The following is a 21,562-nucleotide window of genomic DNA, read 5'->3' as shown; positions in this document are numbered from 1 at the left end:
CTTCTAACCTATATGAAGCACAAGAATGAAGGAATAGATTTTGCTATGAGGTCACTGCCACAAGAACATAAAAATAATGCAAATAATGCAACCATACAGATCATAAATAAGATTATGGAGATAACACTCATCTCTACCTTACACCTGATTTAATGTTCAACCTTTTTTTGTACTGTAATTTCATTTTAAATAGATACTATAATAGAATTATACTACCTATTCAAAAACTCAAGTCACTGAAATAAGTTAATTTGCACATAAATTTCTGGAAAAGATAAATTTAAGAATTTAATTCATATTATTTATTCCTTAGTACTAAAAGTACCAATCTGGGAAAGTTTTACAAAGTTATTAAATTCAAAATAAAAAAATATATTACATTCCATTAAACTTCATTTACCATTTAAAATATTGCAGAAATTGTGGGCTCACAGCTCACTATAATAATAATCGACAAAAAATAGCAGTCTTTAGGAAACAGCATTAGATGTAACTACATACATCTAGAGTCACAACACAAGACTGCCTCCCATTTTGTGTTATTTTACATAATCCTTCTCAGTAATTAATGTTTTTGTTATGCTTTCAATATTTAAATCTGAAACTGAAGCTAAAAAGAGCAGACTGATGCATTTCTATAGGACAGTTCATTAGAGGCTATCTGATGAAAACAGAGGAAAACAGGATAAAGTATACATATACTGTATATAGTTGGTTGTCTATGGGCCAGGGGGTATAAGGGAGAATGTAGATGGTATGCATTACCAGTTAGCATGATGAGTGCAGGTTGAGTAATTATTATGGAGATGTTAACTGTGAGGACATACAATGAAGGAAGAATATTCACAAGGAGGGAAAGAAATGGAATTTATACAGCTGCTGAGAAATAATTATCTGAAACAGAATGAATGTAACGGAGGAGACATGAGATTTGAGTGTTGCAGCATCAGAGAACTTAAAAGTAACCAATCTAGCTATGCTGCCTCTGCTTGAGGAAAGTCATCTTAGCTGGGAGATTGTCAGACAAGAAGAAATTTCTGTTAATGAGTAATATGTGACATTCCAAAGCAGGTGATTATGAGAAACTGATAAGTCAGCTTTTAGTGGTGTCATGGAATAAGAACTTGGAGGAGAGAAATGTTAGTGATGCATGTGAAGTTATCAAGGATTTTTGAAGAAAACAGTATCAAACTGGATAAATAGAGTCAGAAAGATAAACAGCATCATTAAACAAGAGTTGTAGACAAAAAAAACTTTGCAGAGGGAATATAAAGAAAAATGTGAGCAGCATGCCATGACCAGTACAAAGCTAAATTAAACTTGACAAGAAATTATATTCTTGTTTAATCCAAGTGTGAGCAAACAAAGTTCAAGAGTGAAGTATCTTCATGAGTAGGCTACTTGTATATGGATCCTTTCCTTCAGTGTTACATGGTGATCAGCATTCATTTCAGACAAAATTATGGAAACTACAATCATGTTAGAATTAATCACTTTAATTTCCGATGTTTTGATCTGCATACTAAGGTCACCATCTGGAGTACACAAACACACACACACAAATATATATATACACACACAGAAACAAGCTATATTATATTTCAAATAGAATGGCAAAGAAAAGAGACAATGATTTGACAACCATTATTTTACTGGCCCGAGCTCTATTGGGGAAAAAAAAAAAAAACTACATCAAAGCTATATTATATTTATAACATCATCAGAGAACAAATTCATATACATAGTTTTATTACAGCAAAAGTTATTAGGACACCACTTTTGCTGTATTATCTATATGAATTTGTTCTTTGATGATGTTATAAATAGAATATAGCTTTGATATAGTTTTTTTTTCCCGCTAGAAGTCAGTCCAGTAGAATAACGATCAAATCGTTCTCTCTTTGGCATAGCTTATTTCTGTATATATGTGTGTGTTCCAGATGATGACCTTAATATGAAGGTCAAAACATTGGGAAATTAAAGTAATTAATTCTAACACAATTGTAGTCTTGATAATTTGTCTGAAATGAATACTTGTATATAGAGGCTAATAACTTCACATTACTTGCCTTAGTATCCCATAATCCAAAGCACACATCCTTTTGGACATGAAGGGCATTATGCAAAGGGACAAGCATATATAGCATTATAACCGCAAAGATATAACATTATAGTTGTGAAGATACTTTCATGAAGTTGCTTACGCTTGGATAAAGGATTAAACAAGAATATAATTTCTTGTCAATTTAATTATTTAAGTTATAACCAAGTGACAAATCTTTCAACAACCAGTACAAAGCTAAAGCAAGAACAGTGACCTATAGGGTAAAAAAGGCCAAATCTAATCCTGAACAGTTATTTTGCTATGTGGCAAGTAAACATGAAATGATGACTTTAACAAGCACAGATGATAGGGAGGTAATAGAAGCAAACAAATAGTTGTTATTAAGTGATTATTTTGCAAGGATATACCATCCAGATGATGATATTGCTATGCTAGATATGACACTGACCGATGGAAGAATAGAGGCTGATGAACTGGAGGTGCTTAGAATATAGCAGAACCTTAATGTGAACACAACCATGAGATTAGATGGCATATCAGCCCATAAATTATGAGAATATGCAAAAGCATGAACACCTTGTCTGGACAAGCTGTTTAAGTTAAGCAGCAGTTCTAGGAATGTGCCAGGGGAGTGGATGGAGAGAAAAACAGTTCTGCTGAATAAAGGAAAATCCAAGAAAGTAGTAGTAAATTACAGACCAATCAATATCTCAGGAGTGGTGGCTCCTGAGATATTGATAGCTCTACAGCATTGGAGAAGTTGGAACAAAACAGAATTCATGACTGAGTGAACAGGAATATGTTTTGTAAAAGGTATGCCTTGCCTTACTAATCTGCTTACTTTTTATAATAAAGTGACAACCAAGTTGGATAAAGGAAATGGCAAATTCAACAATGCTGCTGGACTTTGCAAAGACATCTACAAGATTCCACATGAAATTGGACTCAATGACAAATGGATATGAAGCTGGTGATTTGAATTAGAGGATGGGTAATTGACAGATATCAAAGTGGGGTTTACGAAAGAGATGATTCTAGGAGAAAGCAAGTGATTAGTGGTGTAATGCAGGGATCAGTAATTTGTTCTCCGCTGTTTACATAAAAAAAATTTGACCAGAAATATTTGGTGACCAGTTATTTACCAATGGTGATGCAAAGTGGGAAGAGTGATAGTCAATAAATATGTAGATGCTGCAGCAGGATAACTTAAACAGATCAGCAATATGAACAAAGGTAAACAGCTGCTAGTTTAATGTGGGCAAGTGTAAGTGTAGTACAAGCTATGTACTAGACTGATGAAAATGAACTGCAGAAAATTGATGAAGCCAGGGATTTGGCCGGATTTGTTGGCAAGTTTGGATTCACAAGGGGCATGGATGTTTGTAATTGTCCTACTAACTCTTTGTGGAAAAGGCATCTACAACCCTAAACACTTCTAGCCAAAGGCATTACTCCCCAAACCCAATGAGGTACGGGAGTGACCATATGGTGTCAAAAGGACGTTATGTAAATAACTAAGTGATCTGGGAGTTGACAGGAAGTTGAAGTTTAGCAGGCATATTGCTTATAAACAGTCATTTTGTCCTTGATACAACCACACTTGAACTACCGTATGCTGATTTTGTCTCCTGAGGTCAGAGGGGATAAGGAAGATGTGGAAAGGGTGCAAAGAGAAACACAGATGCTGGGATTATGCAATATAGGTTTATGAAGACAGACAGGACATGTGGACAGCAGACACTTTCCAACAGGAAGAAGAAGAAGGACAATATGATAATGATCTATGAACTTCTAAAAGTGTGTTGTAGGTTATCGAATAATGAAAGTGGCATTTAGAGGACAATGGACATTCGTGGAAGTTAAGTTTGTGTGTGTGGTTAAAATAGGGTTGAGAGCTAGATTTTTTCTCACGCAGTAGTGAGTGGAAAAGTTTGCCTGTTGTAATGAGTGCATCCAGTGTCAATGAGTTTAAGAGCAGGTATGGCAGAATAGTGTGGGTGATGTATGGTCTCTTCCATTCAGTCCTTGATTCTCTGGAGGTCTCTGATAATGATAATATTGTAATAGTGGCCAAAACAGCCTACTGATTATGTGATTGTTAAAGAACACATTGAAGCAGGGATAAGGAGGTTGTTCAACCCCTGTATAGTAAGGCCGCTTCTGGACTACTAATGACTCAGATCTGGTCACCTGAATTCCATGAAGATGAAGGAGTGGTGGAGAGGATGCCCCTATGAGAATAGAAGGCCTGTGGGCTTCAAAAACTAGCTGATAATGAAAAAAAGGGGATACGCAAAAAATCATTAAGTTATTAAATGGCTTTTAATGGACTCGCACTGAAAACGTTTTTCAGTACATAGCAGGAAAGGCAAGAATAAAGACCCACCCCTGGAAATTGTATAACAGTATGATTACCAAGGATGTGAGGAATAGATTTTTTTGCTTGGAGAGTGGTGGATGAGTGCTTCCTCACTGAATGAGTTCAAGGAGAGGCATGATAGGTATTGTGTGAATAATGGTATGTCAATAATGGGTCTCCTGAAATGACTTCTGACTCCATGGAGATACCTGTATAATAATAATAATTTCATGACTATGTAAAATATATGGTACATCTGAAGAGCATACATGGGTCAATATTATTCAAATATCATCTATTTCACACCAATTTCCTTGGTAGTCATAATGTATCATGAACACTTGTGCTTATAGCAAGAAAGATGTAATATAACTTCACAGTAAATTAGTTTTGTACAACAGTAGATTAAGGCTTTCTGTAATTTTTTTTTTTTTTTGATGATTTATAAGCAAAAGTTTGGATTTTAAACATATTTTTCATTTAAATTTGTAATTTGCCAAAATCTGCACATTATTGTTATTAATATACTCATATCTATTATTATTATATATCTATGCATGGCATGTGGTTGTGTAGGTGTCAAACTGCCAATGGTGATTGTGGAATACTGGTTTGGGAAGTGGTCAAACAGGAAAAAGGTTACTGTCAAGAAGGTACATATATGGAATTATAAGGTAGGTGATTATGAGAAATTTCAAAGTCAACTAGCATCAATACCATGGGTTTATGAGTGGTGAAGAAAAAAGGTTGACAGAGATGGGGAAATGATTAGGAAGTATCTGAAATGAAGAGTGAGATGAATGAACAGGGAAATAAGGCAAGCAGTGTGGAAAAATAAAAATAAAAAAAAGGGAAAAAAAGGTAAACATGGAACAGATACAAGAAAGTTGGTAATGATCAAATACATAAGGAATATAAATTATGGGCTAGAAAGATAACAAGTATGGTAAACAAGGAAAAAGTGAAATATAAGAGGAGAGCAGGCATTAAGTCAAAGATAATTCAAAGGAATTCTCCTCCTCTATGACAAGCAGCAAGAAGAAGAAGAAGAATTATAGAAGGGAAATATTGGTGGATAATTATAGTAGGAGAATGACTGACAAAGATGTAGCATAATTATTTAATGAGAACTTTATCAGTGTACTGGGTATACTGGCACATATGATGTTATGCAACACCTTGACAGGAGGCAAATAGCAGGAGGGATTAGATATGAAAAAGCCTATAAGGATGGAGGAACAGATGATATCACCACATATTTTTAAGGAATATGAGAAAGAGTTAACTATGCCACTGATCTGGCTATTTAGTGAGTCTTGAAGGGTGAAAAGGTTTCTAAGAAGTGACAAGAAGGTAAAACAGTACTCCTCCACAAACATGTTCTTGGATGGAAGTTTTCAATTTTAAGCTAATCTATATATCTGCAGCTTTGGTCAAAGCCAACTCCCTCCAAGCTGTACATGTATGAGTATGCACACCACTCAAAGGGGGGGGGGGGGGAGTACACATACCTAAGAATTGTGTGCATAAAATTTTTTTGCTTTCAGAATTTCTAATTTACAGTCAATAATTTTTCAATATAATATAAAAACAGTTTGTTTGTATTGAGAGTTTACTTTTCACTTGGTTAGACTATAATAAGTTTAGTTTAATCCTTTATCCAAGTGTGAGCAAACAAAGTTTGCACCTGAAAGTATCTTCAGGACTGGGGTAAGGTAGTACAACACCAGACAACTCGTTGCAATCGCAACGAGTAACAATTGTCACTGGTGATGTAGTACCTTACCCCAGTCCTGAAGATACTTTCAGGCGCAAACAAAGGATTTATTTACATGGATAAAGGATTAAACTAAACTTATTATAGTTTGTTTGTATATTACATTGAAAAATTATTATATAACAAAAAAAAATTATATAACAAATCATACTTGTCACTTATTGGATTTAGTAATTTCTCAATATCACTTTAAGCAATCCTACTTAATAACTCTAATTACTTCTAGCCTGTTCCATGTGTGCAAACCAACGCTTACATAAGCAACTTCGAGAGACATGCTATTTAGAGCATCAACTGTCACTCAAACTCATGCAAACAGTGATGGATATTTGTAGCTACGTGAATTCAAGTGAATTAATTTAGTGCTCACAATTTTATAGGTTACTATTATTATAATCAGACCTCCATGGAGTCAAGAGACTCGTTGCAGAAGGTCTCACTCTCACCTGCACAGCTCATCATACCTTGACTTAAATGCATTCACTGTTTCTGCACTCATCACACTTTACAACTAGATGAAAAATGGTAACATTAATATGAAAATATATATAAATATTAGTAGTTTTAGCTGTTACACTCTCAAAATGTCACTATCAAAACAAAAGCAGAAAAGAACTGCAAATTAGTTTAAATGTGAGAAAGAGTAAGCATTTAGGCTGCTCTTAAAACTATTGAGCATGCAATATACAAGATCTTTTAACTAAGATGTTGTCATCAATTTTAGGCATATCAAATTAAGAGTTTACAGCTTGTAACTTTTCTACTATGAGTCCAGGCTACAGCATTCATTACATCTGAGACTGGAAACTTGTGCACAAAATGTTTTTCATGAGCACAATTCTCGTGGAAAGGCTTAGGCGTTGGTTATACATGCTTACTAAATAGCTAAAGGAAATTAAATTTTAATACACTTCCAATATTTCGGCAATGTCACATTGCCATTTTCACAGGAACTTAGAAACAAGACACGTGCATGCAAGCACAATACAACAGTAAATGAGGACGAAGCAGGAAGCTATTCTTTCTCCTAAAAGTCCTGATGGTGTCCCCTAGCGGACAATGTAGGTATTCTTGGCCATTTGGGCTGATGGTCTTCTGATGTAGGTTTCCCAAATTTAAGGCAGTCTCATGCAACCAAATTTGTTGGAGTTTGAATTGTTTCTTAGGGCTGAGATTGATTCCATGAATAGTCTTTCATATTTGAATTTACTATGGTGTATTATCGCGGCTTTCTTCCACCGTATTCTATGGTGAGTATCCAGAGCATGGTCTGCAAGACCAGAGCGGCTATATTGGTGAAACCGGATGTAGTCCTTGTGTTCTGAAATTCTGATATTAGATGTCCTGCTTGTTTGGCCAAAGTAGGACAGCTTACAGCTGCAAGGGATCTGGTATATACCAGGTAGGTCCAGTAGTAAGCTATAACGGGCTTGTGTGAGCCCTTTATAGCTTAAGGGCTCGCGCAAGCCCTTAAATTTTTCACAAATTTGCGAGCCCCTTGTTCTTCTTGTTTAATAATCTTGTAGAACTAGAAAATACCACCGTGGAATGTATACATGCTACTATAATTGCTACTTTAAATTCATACGGATTTTCTGATAACTATATAAAAAATCGTTTCATTGCATTTTGTTCTGATGGAGCTAGTGTAATGTTAGGAAATAAATCAGGTGTTCCAATCAAACTTCTACAAAAATTTTCCAACGTTGTGATTTGGCATTGCGCTCATTGTTTACACTTAGCATTATACGATTCGATAAAAAATATTAAAGAAATAAATCATTTTGAAATATTTATGGATAAATTATATGCTTTTTATCATCAATCACCAAAAAATCAACTAGAATTAAATACGATTGCAAAAGACCTTGGTATCGAAATTTTAAAGATCGGCAGTGTGTTTGGACCACGATGGGTAGCTTGCAGTTTATGAACGGCTCTTGATTTGTGGAGAAATTACCCAGCTTATGCAAGCATTTTGCATTGAATGATAAATATAAGGGCTTTTTAAACCAACTTCTCAATTTGGAATTTTTAAAAGATCTAGCATTAATGATTGATATTTTACAGGAATTACCATATCTGTCAGAAGCACTACAAAGTCACAATATAAGTACTGTTAGGCTTTTTTTTTTTGCTTGACAATGCGAGCCCTTTGTTAAAATTTCTGTAGCTCACCACTGGGTATGTCTAGGGGAGGAGGTTGGTCTTTTGTAGAGCAGATAAGGGATGCCAATTTTCTATATGGTCTGTAACAAGAAGTCGAGTCATGTTTTTTTAGGATTTTTATAATTTTTTCTGAGGTGCTTCAGATGTAGGGAATGGTGATGGATTTAGAGTAATCTTTGTTGTGAAGGGGGGGAGGAGTTGTAGTTTATTGGTTTCAATATTTTTTGGATTTTTTGTGGGGGTAGCCATTGGCTGAGAAAGTGTTGAAAATGTGGTTTAGTTCTGTGGTTAGGACAATGTCATTTGAACAGATAAGCTTAGCCCTGTTGTGTAGTGTCTTAATGACTCCATATTGTTGTGAGGTGGGGGGGATTATTGGTGGATGTATCTGCCTGTGTGGGTGGGATACATCCACCAACAATCCCCCCCCCCACCTCACACAATATGGAGCCATTAAGACACTACATAACAGGGATAAGCTTATCTGTTCAAATGGCATTGTCCTAACCACAGAACAACCATATTCTCAACACTTTCTCAGCCAATGGCTACCCTCCCCCCCAAAAAAAATCCAAAAAATATTGAAACCAATAAACCACAACCCTCCTCCCCCCCACCTTCACAACAAAGATTACTCTAAATCCATCACCATTCCCTATATCTGAAGTACCTCAGAAAAAATTACAAAAATCCTAAAAAAACATAACTTGACTTCTTGTTACAAACCATATAGAAAATTGGCATCCCTTATCTGCTCAACTAAAGACCAACCTCCTCCCCTAGACCTAGTTGGTGTATACCAGGTCACTTGCAGCTGTAAGCTGTCCTACTTTGGCCAAACAGGCAGGTCAGCTAATATCAGAATTTCAGAACACAAGGACTACATCACCAATATAGCCGCTCTGGTCTTGCAGACCATGCTCTGGATACCCGCCATAGAATACGGTGAAAGAAAGCCATGATAATACACCATAGTAAATTCAAATATGAAAGGCTATTCATGGAATCAGCCCTAAGAAACAATCCAAACCTCAACAAATTTGGCTGCATGAGACTGCCCTAAATTTGGGAAACCTACATCAGAAGACCTTCAGCCCAAAAGGCCAAGAATACCTGCATTGCTTGCCTGCTAGGGGCACCATCAGGACTTTTAGGAGAAAGAATAGCTTCCTGCTTCGTCCTCAATTACTGTGTATTGTGCTTGCGTGCATGTGTCATGTTTCTAAGTTCCTGTGAAAATGGCAACGTGACTTGCCGAAATATTGGAAGTGTATTGAAATTTATTTTAATGTATATTCTATTGTACGTTGTAATTTCCTTAAGCTATTTAGTAAGCCTTCATAAGCACAAGTCATCAAAAATTAGAGAGAATATTAGTGAAGAACTATAAAAATTGGTTAGAAATAGAATACAGGACTGGGTTAATGTACAGAAGAGTCTCTATTATGATCAGCAAGAATTTGTGAAGAGTAAGTTAAGATGATGAATGTGTTGAAAAGGGGGATTCATATACAGTGATATTTTTGGACTCTGCAAAGGCATTAATGGATTAGCATGTGATTAGTGGTGTACATGCTATGAAAGATGAGAATATATAACAAACACTGGTTAGATACAGTAGCAAACAAATTAAGAACAAGCCGAATTTTCATCAAGTTTTTGGTTTTGGTTTCAGTTCACAATAATTTTGGTCTTGGTTTCGTTTTAATATTTTTGGTTTTGGTTCACTATTTTGGCTGCGCTGCATGTTTTAACTGTCTCTATGATGTTTATTAATAGTGTTGTGCATTTTTAATAGTATAAACAAGTGACATTCGTAGTGTTTTATTCATTTTGTGTAGCTATAAAATAGATACATTTCCAAGAAACTGTTCAAAAGTATATACTCTTTCTCAGCCATCCATGACTCAAAGACAAATTGCCAATGAGTGTGACATTGGTTTCGGCACTGTTAATGCAATTTTAAAGAGATTTAGGGGGACAGGCACCTTTTCTCCTAACAGAAAAGAGAAATGCGAGCAAAAAAAAACTACACTTACTCAAGATTGTTTACTAGTTAGGAGAAGGAAAATGAATCTAAGAATGTCTGCTGTAGACTTAAATAGAGACTTGGCTAATGAGATTAATGTTTCTGACATGACAGTCCATTGAAGATTGTTTGAAGCAGGGAGGACTGCACACAGACCAAAAAATAAACGATTGTTGCCAAAAGCTATGCAGAAAAAAGAGGCTCCAGTGGGCAAAAATGTACAAAATAGAGACTTGGTAGCTAATGAGATTAATGTTTCTGACATGACAGTCCATTGAAGATTGTTTGAAGCAGGGAGGACTGCACACAGACCAAAAAATAAACGAAGGGCAAAAATGTACAAAGATTGGACTGTTGAGAAGTGGAGAAGGTCATAAACACCTAAACATCTAGCTAAAAGCTGAAATGCAGTTCTGGAGTTGTTTTACATATGACGGCATCGTGAAAAGTGACCAATAAATAAAAATATTAGAGAAAAGAGTGGTCCCACCAATACAGAAAAACAAAGAACTTATCTTCCAACGGGTTCTTGCTCCATGCCACACTTAAAAAAAAGTGAAAGAGTTCCTCAAAAATCACAACATCCAATTATGGCCAGGTAACTCTCCTGGGATTAACCTAACAGAAAATTTGTGGGCCATAGTGAAAAAGAGACTTGTAAAATTAAATTATGATACAAAGGATAACTTAATACAGTCCATTATAAAAGTATGGTTTAGAGATGCAGAAATAAGAAAAATGTGTTCTATGTTGGTAGAGTTCATACCTAAGCGAATTAATGAACTTATTAGGAAGAGAAGAGCACAACACAAATTATTTGGTAAAGTTGGGGTTTAATTTTTGTACTTATTTTTTTGGGAAATTAAAATTTTTCTGTAAAATGTGAGTGTTCAGATGAATTTGTTCGCTACCGTAGCTTGGCTCTGTGAATAATACCAGTAAGATGCATGTGATGAAGCTGTCTTTCAGAAAAACAAAGGTGACTAATGGTGCCTTGTGGTTCTGTTCCAGAGCCACTGCTATGTAATGTAACATATTGTTAATGATATTTCCTTTGGACTGACTGGGTATCCTCAACTATTAGCAGATGATGCATAGTTGGGGAGAATGATATTGAAAAGTTTTGCTGATGTTAACTTCCTTCAGGAAAGATATGAGGACTTTTTGGCTTGGACAAATGAGTGACTCTAGTAGTTGTTGTCTTGTCCTTTGAGGAGTCTTACATATTTCCATTTGCTCTTTGAACTACTCTGGCTATGTCGATGATTTTGTTCGTATTGAGTTGTTGTTCAGGATTAGGGTCTATTGCTTGCAACAGACCCTAATAATTGCTGGACAGGTAAAAATGTGAGTGTGTCAGTTCAGTATTAGGGCAGTTATTACAGTTTCTACATGTTCTCGTATACCATCTGTATTTATCTTCAATCCTCTAAGATGTCCTGTTTGGAGTCTTGCTATTATGGCGGAGGTCTTTCTGTCAACATTAATTTCGGGAATTTTGTGTTGTGTCCCCTGATCTTAGTGGAATTAGTTTAGATTTTGCTAGTGTGTCAGCATCAGCAAGAGTTATCATTATCATGTCAGTTTCTTGGTTGAGTTCTCTGGCCTCTTTTGTTAATTTATCAACTGCTTCATTGTAATCAATGTCTACATGAGCAGGAATCCATTATGAAATGAAACTTTTTTTCCCAAACACTTATTGCAGTTTTAATATTAATAAATGCAAGGTGCTGCATTTTCTTCCTATTTACTATCCTCTCCAACATTCATTCCAGTAGAATCCTTATATTTAGTAAAAAATCTTATGGAATATCATGTGCTCGAATTGTAAAGCAAAGTTTAGTTCTTCAAACATGAAATCAAAAACATCAAAACAGTTGGAGGTTTGTGTAATTTATACTAATCACAGAGGTGAGGAGATTAAGTCAACTGTAACAAGCTATGATGTCCATTTTCTTTTTAAAAAATAAATAAAATAACAGCACCACTGATGACATTTTGAAAAACCCATAACATTATTTAGTACAAAAAATAAGAATTAGATAACTGGGTACTACAGTTTTTATATTAGCACTTATACAAAGTGATAATCATCAGATACATGCAGTATTATCATTATCAGATATTATTATGTCACACCTCCAGGGAGTCCAAGGCCTCATCATGGGAGGGCACACTGCTCCACTACATCCATCTCACCATTTCTCCTAATTGATGCTCCAACAATACACCAAAAAATTCTACCACCACAACAACCAGATTTTGTTTTGTAAATTATGTGTTCTAAAGGTTGATTGGCCTCTATGCAGGATGCAAAATCTGAGTTTCTAGGAGGAAAAAATCCTGCTATTTCCATATGAGATTGACTTCAATTGGAAAAAACCCATATAAAGATTTCTCTTGTCACAATATGAATCAAACTCAGGTCTTTTCCAAATGAAGGGCACAATGTCACATTATCTTCAAAGTTAGCTATGAAGGCATTGACAACCTTGAACACATTTGGTATCAGTTACATGTACATCATGATATAAACATAAATTTAAGTAATTCCCAGAATTCATCCCATTGCCAACCTATATATATCTTTTTCTTGTTGAAGACCAATAATAATAACAATATGCTGGAACTGGATTAATGGATCTATTCTAGAAATGAAACAGCATTTCTGCAAAGTACTTCTGCCATCCAATAAACAGAATGGTCTCACAGCAGGTGATAAAAATTATTCACTACATGCCTTCACAAACATCTATATCACAACAGGTTTCAAACCTACAGCTATGATGGCTAAGAAATAGCTAGGACAACCAGGATAGCAAAAAACATGACAGGCAATCGATTGATCTACTTTATTCCTTTGATTTATCCGTGCAAATTTTTTGGTTTGCATTTTTATCATTAATTTTATTACTAACAAATAATAAAAACAAATCTCCATGATAGGAGAGCTCAAAGTGGTGCCTTTTATAATCCAAAATCTGATTGGATTTATAAATATAATACCAATAATACTATATTTAGTCCACATACAAAATCTCATGATGAAATTATCCACTATGCCTGCACACTGCAAAAATCAAGATAACAGATCTGTTCAAGTAATCCAAAATGGTTTGTTAAGAGCTTATGCAATGGAATGGTAAATTCTTAATCCCTGTGTGTCAGTTTTGTTCTCATTCATTAATGATAAACACTTCAATGCAATGGATTGGAGGAATTGCCAATATAAAATACCACTTCCAGCACAATGTAGTGATTGAATTTGGCAAGGGAATTTATCTTTAACTAAATCTACAATCATTTCTAGGAAGAAGAAATACCGTAAGGGGTGGGGGGAAGCATGATAACTATCATAAAAGAATAGAACATAACACATTTCCTTTATGGGGTAGTCTTCTCACTTCAAGATGATTGAGGCGGGATTGGAACTTGTATGTCCAACCAGATACCATTTAGTTTCAGTTTGTTTACGAAGAAAAGCATTAAACAAAAAGTTTCACAATTTAAAATACTGAAGTCATATCAATTTCTCACAAATATTCGAAGTAATCAACAGCAAATTTTAAACTTTTCTAGGTTATCGCTTATTGTTGTTGGTATTTGTCCATGTGTGGCTTTGGCTCAACACGCAACATCGCTCCGACTTTGCACGGGATGACAATATGAATTGTCATGCTAAAACATATGAACAAACCAAACATAAAAAAGTCGATTATCTCTAAAGGCTTGTCATGATAATATCCGATCCGATTAAGATTTAGAATAAGCAGCATTTGTTCTGTTTTGCTATGATTTTTTTATATATAACCATTTAGAATATATATAATCTCTGTCTGTAGAACAGAGATAATTTCATAAACAGTCACAATGTTCTGTGCAAAGTATGATTAAATAATAACCACCTAAATGGTTATTATCAACGGTTTAAATTAGAGAAGCAAGTCCAAGAAAAAAAAACGAAAAAAAAACAATAAAAGAAAACAAAATGTGCGAAACTTACGTGTTTCGAATTAAAAAACCTAAACGTTTAACTCGGATTATCATTTTAATATATTTGTATATACAGCATATAGATAGAAAGAGAAGAAAACTGGAAAATAAATATTTGACCATCAGATGGCAGTGTACAAAATTGACATTTTAATAGCACCTAAACCACGATTCAGCACAAACTACTGTACTATCAAACACGAGAACTTTCTTTCATCACCGGTAGGGGCTTCGAGAGATATCAAAATTATAAATTGTTATAGGAGAATGCATTTTATTCAGATATAATTTCAACAGATAGAAGAATAGCGGATAATAATTAAAGAAGGAATCAAAAAAGTAATAAAAATATATAAAAATAATATATAGAAACATTTAAGTCACTTTAATGATTTTATAGGATTGATGCAGGGTAAATGTTTTAGATGTCGCGAGAGGGTACAAAACAAGAGGTCAATCCTGCAAGTTGAGTAAACGCGTGGTCAGTAGGGTTGTGAAGACTATATTTTTCGCTTAGAGAGTGGTGAGTGAAAGAAAAGGGTTTAAAGTGACAGTTATATGCGCTTTGTCTCTTAATGGGTTCAAGGAGAAGCATCACAGATTGTGTGGATAGTTGGAGTCACCAGCAATGAGTCGTCGGACTCTATGAAGATGTCGGTAATAATAATAAATCGGCTAACGCCTTTTTATTGTTGTTGTTGTTATAGATAGGGATATTATCATATAGAAAGTCAGATAGGGCTAAAAACGGCCTCGGTTACTCCCTATGCTGGAACAGAAAAGGCGTTAGCCGGTAGGCGTTCGAATCTAGTCACCGACTAGAGGAACTTTTTCTAAGCCTTTTCTCGACCGGTTCCAGAGTTAGTCGATCTCTGGCACGGGCTAGCGGGTTTTCCTCTCGGAAACTCGGGGTTTTCGTCCCTTAAACTCAATAAAATCGGCCGTCGAACCCACATTATTTTCAGACATTAAAAATATTGTGTTAGGGTTAGGGACTACCAGATGGTGGAACTTACTAGCCGCCTTCTTCACTGCGTGTCGATTAATTAGTGATAGCCTTGGGCCAGCTATCTCTGATTAGCTACCATCTTGGACTATCTTGTCCACCCTCCATAAATTGAAAAATTCTATCAACTGAAATCTTGTTGGACACTTTGAGATGTCTGCAAGTCTCAATCAGATCACCACTCTTTCTCCTGTTTGCTAGTGTCTGCAGACTACAAATTATCAATCTGTTTTCATAATGAGTGTTCCCCAATCCTGATATCATTTTAACGCTCTCTCTCTTTCTCTCTCTCTCTCCACCCACCCAATATATCAAAATCACAATGAAAATCAGGAGACCAGACCTGCGCACGATATTTCAAGTAAGGTCTTATCAAGGCCTTGTAAACAGGCAAAATAACGTCCTTAATTTTAAATGTGAACGTTACTTTCTGCATTGCAATTATCTTTTGAGATGTATTCGCAATCATTGTTACATAGCCTTTGAACTTCAATTTACTATCGACTAACACTCCAAGATCCCTAGCCTCATCAGTTTCTTCTAGCATAATCCCACCAATATACGACATTGGATATCTAATCATGCTGGAACGAAGTGAATGGCTTTACATTTACTGATATTGAACTAACATCCATTCCCCCATGTCCACAATTCATACTTATTCAAATCATTCTGCAAGTACTGCATATCACTTGCATTCTGATACCCAACCTATCTTTGCATCATCAGCAAATAGCTGTATGTCGCTGGTCAAACGCTTCCCAATATCATTAATGTATAGATTGAATAAGAGTGGTATAGCACTGATCGTTGTGGTACAACACTGTTACCTTGCATACTCATATACCCCATATACCAATTTTGATATCTGTCATTCAGCCATCCTCTTTTCCATGCTAATATTCTATAATCCAAACCCATATTCTGCAACAGTCTTCTGCAACAATTTATGCAACAGTCTAGCATGCTGTATTTTGTCAAAAGCTATAGCAAAATCCAAAAGTATCATGGTGTATCCGTTCCCCTTGTATCGTTCAATGGTGACATTGTTATAGAAGGTGAGCAAGTCGCTAAAGCATGACCTTCCCTGAGTAAACCCACGTTGCTCATTGCAAAGTAGAGATTCACTGTCAACCCATTTCGGAATGCAAGCCCCTAATCAGTTATTCTAAAATCTTCACCACCACTCCTGAGATACTAATTGGTCGATAGTAGGATACACAGGTCTTCACCACTTTTGTACAATGAAATTACCATACATTCTTTCTATTCCTGCACAGTCTTCCCTATTCTGAGACTCATATTAAACAGCCTAGTTTTTTAGCACACGTACTGATATTCGATCAGTTTCTATTGCTGAATTCTCATTCAGTTCGTGAAACAGCTCTTATACCTCGGCTTCGTACAGCTGAGTTTCTTTATCCAGTGAAGAGGTAGCAGTGAGCTCAATTTCACATACACCAAGTTGACAGCTTTTAACAAAATGGGCACTCATTAGTTGAACTAATTTATTCTCCTTATAAGGAGCAGCAAAGGCTATTTAAGTCCTATCTAACTATTTTGAAGATCTAGGAAGAATTTCAATCTCCACCAGCTACCAATAAGAGATAACTGGCCCAAAATTATCACTAATTATGCACGGCATCAGGTAAAGAATAGGAGACTGACAAATTCTGCCATCTCATGTTACCTAATCATAAAACTATATTTATTGTAGGAAAATAGTTTAAGTTCTACGGTGGAATTTCTTGAGTTTACGAATTAAATATGCAACGAATTGTACGAAAACCCCGAGTTTCCGGGGAAAAACAGACATAAACGCGATCGGCAACCGGATGGAAAAAATGGCTTACGATACTTGCTTTCTTAGGGCGGTCTAGCGTTGAGGACAGCACAGGCCACTTTACTAAGATACAAACCCTCCTATAATAATAATAATTTTTCAAGGAAAATGTTTATTATTATCATCACATATACATAATATTTATAAATATGCAATTCAAGTAGTCGGCTTATGTAACTCAGTGGAAGTGACACTTGCATCCTCTGAGCTAGGCCGCGTAAAAATACAATTAAGCTCAAGACTAATCGCCGACTGGAAGAACTTTTCCTAAGCTATTATTCGAATTGTTCCCGAGTTAGTCGATCTCTGGCATCGGCAGGCGGTTTTTTTTTTTTTTTTCCTGTCAACTTAAGAAAACCCATACTATCTCAAACAATAACATATCCCTTAGGGGATTGCATGTTAAAATTACACGGCATAAAATTACGCTGCCAAAATTACACAAGGAAGAAATTACACAAGGATGAAATGACATATAGATAAAAAATACACTAAGAAAAAATTACGCAAATTTGAAGATTCACACCGAAGTTTTTTACTTTAGAGTTTGTAAATTTTTATGATGAATTTTATATTTATTTTCAGATAAGAGTTCCGTTAATTTTATAGTACTTTATAAGACCTACCTGTTGACTTTAATTCGATTAAAATATTATCGGTATTTTGTTGTCAAATTAAACACATAAACTTTCTTAATATTGCAAAAATTACTTTTATTTTAAAAAATAATTAAAAAAAAACATTAAGTCATATAAGCTATAATACATAAAAAATCATAATTGTCTATTAGAGTCGTAATTTTGTACAATAGAATATTTGAAATACGTTGTTTTAACGAAATGTACCTACGACGTCCTGGGTTTCGTTGACCAGTTAAATACTGCAAATAGTTTGTATGTTGTAAAGATAATTCTTTAACAATATTATCCAAAAATTTCCAAACAGTTGGATGGGGACACGGAAAGAGCGACTGATGTCCATAGTGCCATCCTTCGATACAATTTGTAGTTCTAGCTATACAGCTGTCTGCAGACAACTGTATAGTTGTCTGCAGACAACTAGTTAGCTATACAGTTGTCTATGGTTCCAAGTAGAAATATTGAATAGAGGTTGTCTATAAGTGCCGTTCCTGAGCTGTCGAACTCGAATATATGTACGTTCGAAGTAAAGGAGAACTTTGTTCATTATATTCGTCTAAATTAGAGAACAGATCAGCAACTTCTAAAAATGTTTCTAACACTTCTTCTTCTGGTAAAAGTGCAAGTGATTGTAACATTTTAATGTGTACTGCAAATGACTGATTCGATTCATATAGAGATTTTAGTCCGCATACATTTACTTTGCATATAATAGATTGTAATAAGTGGAAAAAGCAGCCACCAATTTCGATGTTTTCAAACACGGTACGGAAAGCATTCATTGCTACTGTTTCAAAATCGGTTAAAATTTTTGGTGGTCGAGCTTGAGGAATTTTCTTCAGTAAAATGTTCAGCATCTTCAAGTATATTTCTTCATTTTTCCCCGGTAGAAGAGCCAGTAGACAAGGAAAAGCGACGCCTGAATCATATTGGACATGGATACTGTATAACTGATAATATATTTCTGGAACCACTTTAAATGTACCATCTGCTAGCCAAAAATCGTTAACTACAAGTTGATCTAGAAGAGTCTTGTGACCAATTAACATTATATGTTCTAGATCTTCTGTCCCGGAATCATGAAAAATCCATTTAGAGTACTTCTCTGGTATTTCAAAATTTTTGTTATCTGGATTTGATGAAACGTTTCCGATTGTTTTAGCTTTGGATCTATTTAATCGCCTCGTCATGGAGCTCTTCTTCGGTAGTCACATTTTTAATCCGTCTGATACAGTCACTAAACTGTTAGTTATAATTGCACGCGCCGTTGCGCCCGGATTCGAAATTTTCCTTTTCATTTGATTTGCAAGTTGATGAGCTTCAGATTCAAAAGTCCTATTAACATGACAGTGTTCTGAAGACTCAGATAATCTTGTTGTCTCTGGTATGGAGCAGCGATCAACAATGTAAAGTTCTAAACTTTGCACAACGCCAATGAATAGTTCCGATAGCAGTTTCAAGGTGACGAACAAACCCAAATCCTTTGTAAATTATAATTTGACCACCTTTATTACTAACGTTGTACTCAAAATCAGCCATGGGTAAATTAAAAAATAATTTAAAAAAATAATCACCAAATTTATTACGTCGCACGTTATACACTAGTTGTATTACGAGTCACTAAACTAGAACTGAAGAATGTAAGACAAAAATTTACTTAAATACCTTCACCCAAACAATTCTTAGAAATTCTTGAGCAGTTGATGGTAATTAACAATTGTCGATTGGTTTTACCTTAGGAAATTATTCCTTGTAAATCTGGAGTAAGTACTAATTAGGGTAGCTAATCACTAGATCATTTTGAGTTTCCAACTCAACCAGTTCCCTAATCCCCTTGCTCAAATCTGCACTAGTGATTTACCCCTTACTCTTGCTGGTTATAAATTTTGTGCAATTTTTTGTAAATTTTATTTTATGTGTAATTTACTTGTGTATTTTTTCCTTTCAATTTTTTTCTTAGTGTATTTTTATCTATGTGTATTTTGCAGCGCAATTTTATCCCGTGTAATTTTTTTCAGTGTAATTTTGTCCTGACGCGCCCTTATGGTTGTGTACCAAAAGGGGGCAGCGCTTGTTTACCAGTAACTTCTCTTGGGCCAGCTATATTTGATTGGCTGAATAGTGAAGACTGAATTGCCCACTCAGTCTGCAAAAGTTAAATAGGGTTAAAACGCATCATCTTACTCCCTGTAAGGGAATGAAATGTGTTAGTTAATTTTTTTATTTATTTTTTTACAGGTAAAGTAATGCTATCACATTTTCCATTCTCTTCACATAATCAGTACAGGATATTGAGTAAATAATTATACAAATATATTATATAAATATCTATAAATAATAATGATAATCCATTTTATATGTTTTCATGTCCATGTTTGCAATGATTCATTTATTATGCTAAGAGAGATCTTCATTTTAATGATACTGGTTTCGGAAAAATTTTATACATATATACATATTTTTGTATTTATCATTTGTATTTATCGATACAAAATTAATAACGGAAAAAACTCACGTAGAAAGATTATTTAATAGTATGAATAATCTTTGTAAGTGAGTTTTAACTAATTATACTATTAAATAATTATACTATTAATTTAATTATATTATACTATTAAATTATACTATTAAATTTAATTATACTTATTCATTTTAATTTTAATTATTTAATTTAATTATTAGATTTAATTATACTATTAAATATTCTTTGTACGTAGTTTTTTCCGTTATTAATTTTGTATCGATATGTCTACTCACAGTATAGTTCTTTTAAAACTCATTTGTATTTATGTTTCAATATTTTTTATTATTTTTTATTTGTTTTTAAGAAATGTCTTTGTTTGTTCGTTTGGGTGGCGATTCTGCTGTCATCCTCGAAGATTCAGGTGATCTTATCTGAGGACGATAATAGATGCCGGTGGTTTCGTGGTTTTATTTCAGTAACCATTGCGAGTCAGGAGTAGATTTAAATGTTTACATGTATATACTTGGAAGCATATATACATACACTATCCACCAATAACCGTCTGAACACTAGCACTTTACAATTGATACCAGCAGGCGAATTCCAATATCGGGATGTCTTCCTGTGGCTTTGATCACCTCCTGCACCCTTTGAGGGAGGCTTTCCACCAATGTGCGGTAGACATCAGGTAGAATTTGTATCCATTCCTCCATCAAAGCAGCACTGAGTTCAGAGACAGGGATGTGCTGCTCTGGACCTCAATCACTGGTCCAATAATGAACAGAGTGTATTATTTGCATTATCTTCAGATGAGGTTTTTCCTGGTTTGATTATCGGTATAATTTTATAGCATTTCCATAATGAGAGAAATCTCTCTATTTTGGCTTTCGTTGTAAATTGTACTGATGATGAAATTTTGTGATGATCAGAACAGCTTTCCTCTTCCTCGCATCTCCATTCAGAAACCCACGTTAAAATAGCGCCGTTTATTATTATCAGATCAATAAAGCTGCTTCCTCAGGTATTTTCAAATGATGTGTATTACAGTCGTCGTTTATATGTGTAGGAAATTTGATACTAAAAAACTCTTCCAGATTTTTAACTCTATTGTTTGTGTTCTCGTTAAACCATAAAACCGAAGGACGTTATTATCCTTTCCAAGAATTAGGCCATGATTGATGATAAAATCTACGATGTTGCCCGTTTTTTCTAAGTCGAA

General features: G+C 34.9%; 1 protein-coding gene across 1 annotated transcript in view; it reads right to left on the bottom strand.

Moving 5' to 3' along the window:
* Positions 1-14,537, bottom strand: part of LOC150092730 (uncharacterized) — a 63,465-nt gene extending 48,928 nt beyond the window's left edge. The window contains exon 1 of the mRNA XM_090414447.1: positions 14,403-14,537. The gene's annotated coding sequence lies outside the window, so the exon portion shown is untranslated. The remainder of the gene's footprint in view (positions 1-14,402) is intronic.
* Between the last annotated feature and the right edge of the window lie 7,025 nt (positions 14,538-21,562).

Source organism: Typopeltis vanoorti, chromosome 25 (assembly GCF_054136105.1).
Source record: "Typopeltis vanoorti isolate ZY-2024b chromosome 25, IOZ_Tvanoo_1.0, whole genome shotgun sequence".
Classification (NCBI taxonomy): domain Eukaryota; kingdom Metazoa; phylum Arthropoda; class Arachnida; order Uropygi; family Thelyphonidae; genus Typopeltis; species Typopeltis vanoorti.
The sequence above is the reverse complement of the archived record's forward strand: the minus strand, read 5'-3'. Positions and strand labels throughout refer to the sequence as shown.